The 3,799-nt window shown below is 40.1% G+C and overlaps 1 non-coding gene across 1 annotated transcript; it reads left to right on the top strand.

The window, feature by feature from the left end:
- The first annotated feature begins 818 nt into the window (after positions 1 to 818).
- On the top strand, positions 819 to 955 carry LOC136401566 (small nucleolar RNA SNORA15). Its single transcript, XR_010750592.1, has one exon. It is a non-coding gene; the product is annotated as a small nucleolar RNA SNORA15 (small nucleolar RNA).
- Positions 956 to 3,799: the final 2,844 nt, after the last annotated feature.

Raw genomic sequence — 3,799 nt, 5'->3', positions numbered from 1 at the left:
TCTCATTTATAACCCGGAAACTGTCTGCATAGTTCCACTGAACACATACCCATTTTCACACTATCCTAAAGTTGAAAACTTTGAAGTTGAACCATCATAAGCTGGGGACCATTTGTAGTTGAACTGATTTTCTGGTCTTCTCATGACCCTCTCTTGCAATAATTTTACACCTTCCTCAAATCTCCTTTCTCAGTGTCTATACTTTTGTAGAGAGAATCTATACCACCTGACTAAAACTCCTTTATCTTCCTCCAAAGGTACAAGCCTACCTCCACTTGTATCCCTTCTCCCTTTCTTCATCCCAGTTATAAATAAACGATCATCATGCTGTTTAATTCAACAGTCATTTCCATTTTCTTTCTTTTTTTTTAATATTTTATTTTATTCATTATAGCGAGGGGGGAGAGAGAGAGAGAGAGAGAGAGAGAGAGAAGGGGGGAGGAGCTGGAAGCATCCACTCCCATATGTGCCTTGACCAGGCAAGCCCAGGGTTTTGAACCGGCAACCTCAGCGTTTCCAGGTTGACATTTTATCCACTGCGCCACCACAGGTCAGGCAGTCATTTCCATTTTCCATGCCTCGTCTGACCTGGCTTCTCGCAGAGTACTTAACCGCGTTTACTATTTTTCTTGATACACTCTCTTCCCTTGGCTTCCCCACTTCACTCTTGGATTTTCACTCTCTCTTTCTGACGGCTTCTTCTAGGTCTGCTTGATCTTTGTTTAAATTTACCAGAAATTTTCTCTGTACCACTTCTTTGCTTTTTCTTCCCTCTCTCCCTCAATGACTATAAACACCCTCTTTAAATATTGTCCAAGGCATGGCTGAATCCTGTGTTCTTCTATCGGTAGCTTACACAGCCAGACAACATGCAAAAGTAGTCTTCCCTTTAAAATGGCTGTGATGGTATGCCAAGTTTTTTCATAGCATATCATTACTAAAAGTAGATACAAATAAAAAAATCATCTAAGTAGTCCCTTCTTTTTTTTTTTTCTTTTTTTTTTTTTTTTTTTTCATTTTTCTGAAGCTGGAAACAGGGAGAGACAGTCAGACAGACTCCCGCATGTGCCGGAGTGGGATCCACCCGGCACGCCCACCATGGGGCGACGCTCTGCCCACCAGGGGGCGATGCTCCGCCCATCCTGGGCGTCGCCATGTTGCGACCAGAGCCACTCTAGCGCCTGAGGTAGAGGCCACAGAGCCATCCCCAGCGCCCGGGCCATCTTTGCTCCAATGGAGCCTTGGCTGCGGGAGGGGAAGAGAGAGACAGTGAGGAAAGTGCGGCGGAGGGGTGGAGAAGTAAATGGGCGCTGCCCCTATGTGCCCTGGCCGGGAATCAACCCGGGTCCTCCGCACGCCAGGCCGACGCTCTACCGCTGAGCCAACCAGCCAGGGCTAAGTAGTCCCTTCTTATCCATAGTTTTGCTTGCATGTTTTCAGTTAACTGCGTTAACCATGGTCCGAAAATATTATATGGAAAACTCCAGAAATAAACAATTCATAAGTATTAAATTGCATGCTGTTGTGATGAATAGTTTGATAAAATCATGTGCCATCCTGTTCTGTCCCACCCAAGATGTGAATCATTCCTTTGTCCAGTATATCTAAGCTGTATATGCTCCCCGCCCATCATACACTTTGTAGGGATTTGGTTATCAGATCTACTGTCATAGTATCTCAGTGCTTGTGTTTAAGCAACTCTTATATTACTTAAGACCCCAAAGCCATTCACATAACTTTTATGATAATTTATTGTTCTAATTGTCCTATTTTGTTATAATTGCTGTCAATCTTTTTCTGTGTCTAATTTATAAATTAAACCTCATCACATGTAGGTATGTATAGAAAAAAAAACACAGTATATATGGGGTTTAGTATTATCTGGTTTCAGATATCCACTAGGGGTCTTGAAATATATTTATTGTGGATAAAGATCAAAAACTTCTATTCCTGAGTCAAAGCTCTTTCTCTTTGTTACAGTTGGAAGATTTTACTTGATTATTTGACCTCTCCATTTTGAAGTCTCATTGGCACCTTATCTTAGATTTAAAATGGAACGATACCATTCCCTACCTGACTTCAGATCTGCACTTCCTTTTATTTTTCCCACCTAGGAATGTGGCTTCTCCATCTACTCCATTGCTCATGCCAAAATCTGGGTAGAATCTATGATATCAACATCTCACATTTAAATCATTACCAAACCTGTGCAGTATTTCTTGAATCCATTCACTTATTCTCATGTTCACTGCCCCCACCCAATTTCAAGGGCCCCATTACTAACCTGTGCTCCTATGCCAGCTTCTTTTTCTGCATATTTTCAGGGATTCTTTCCAGCCAAGCTGTTCTCTGCCTGAAAGGCAAAGTAATAGTTTAAAAATATAAATTTGCTATTACTTCCTTGCTTAAAGCATTTTAGTGGCTTTCCATTATTCTCATAAAAAGGTTCCTGTAATCCTACTTAATCTAGTATGACCTGTCCCCAAACTATTTCTTCAGTATTACTTTCTGTCAAGCTTTCTTAGTATCACTATTCTCTGCTGAGATTCTACTTTTTCAAAGGTGAAAATATTTTGTCTTTCTCCTCCTTTCTTGTTTGGCCAATTTTTATTCATTCTTATGCTTCACTTTAAATGTTACAACCTCAGGGAGGTCTTTCTTGACCCCTGAATACAGACTAGATTCCAATATTTGCACACATTTATGGTACTTTTTTTCTACTACATTATAGTAGTTATTACATTTTGTGTGTTTATTTCTTTATAATCTCTTTCTATTACTAGATTTTATTCTACAGAATGTCAGAGACTATATACTTTTAAGAACCTTTTAATTAATAGTAGAGTCACATATAAGAAATAGTGTAGAGAGAGCCTGTGTACACTTCCCCCAGTTTCCCCCCCCCCCCAACTTCCCCCAGTTGCCTCCATGGCAACATCTTGAATAACCACAGTATAATATCATAACCAGGAAACTGACATCAATAAAATGTGCCAACCTAATTCAGAACTCACTATTTTAACATGTGCTTATCTGTGTGTGTTTTGTTCTATGCAATTTTATCACATGTAGATTTGTGTGACAACCACTACAGTCAACACACTGAGCAGGTCCATTATAAGAATCCCTCTTGCTACCTTTAATAACCACAGTCACCTCCCTCCCTATGATTTTCTAAATTGCAATATGTGGGAATATGCTGCGAAAACATGCAGAGTTAGGGTAACAATTAGACAGCAAGGTGCCCTAGGGTGAAAGCCCTGAGCAGACAAGAGTCCAGGGGCTTCTCTGACCTTGTACTGGAAACAATCTGTGCTGGAAACAGCACAACAGCAGGATAAGATTTAGCAACAAGAAAATGTTTAGGCTCTCAAAACAGAGATTAGGAGTCAGCATGTTCCTTGTTCTTTACTTCACCCTCTGAGAACTTCTGCTTTCTGCTTCCTTGAGCTATTTATACCGGCTAATAAATATCTGAGTAAGGCTGGGGATGGGGCTTCAGTCCTTCAATCTGCTGACCTGGACTGTTGCCTCCCCTCGCCCCTCAGTGCATTTCATCGGGTCTCCGAGTAGTTTTTTGTTGCTGTGACAGCAATATCTGTATACATTAAGATAGAGATTGGTATATAGTGAGTATTTAAAGAATATTTATTAAATGAATAAAGTAAGCAGTTTCTGTAGTGTAGTGGTTATCATATTTGCCTCACACATGAGTAAATTATATATTTTATTAAAGCTAAAATTCATTAAAAAGAACAATTTATCACAGCCAAAAAGAATTTATCCTAGAAACTGAAGG

Source organism: Saccopteryx leptura, chromosome 3 (assembly GCF_036850995.1).
Source record: "Saccopteryx leptura isolate mSacLep1 chromosome 3, mSacLep1_pri_phased_curated, whole genome shotgun sequence".
NCBI classification, from domain to species: Eukaryota; Metazoa; Chordata; class Mammalia; order Chiroptera; family Emballonuridae; genus Saccopteryx; species Saccopteryx leptura.
Note: the sequence above shows the minus strand (reverse complement) of the source record. Positions and strands in the feature narration are given on the sequence as shown.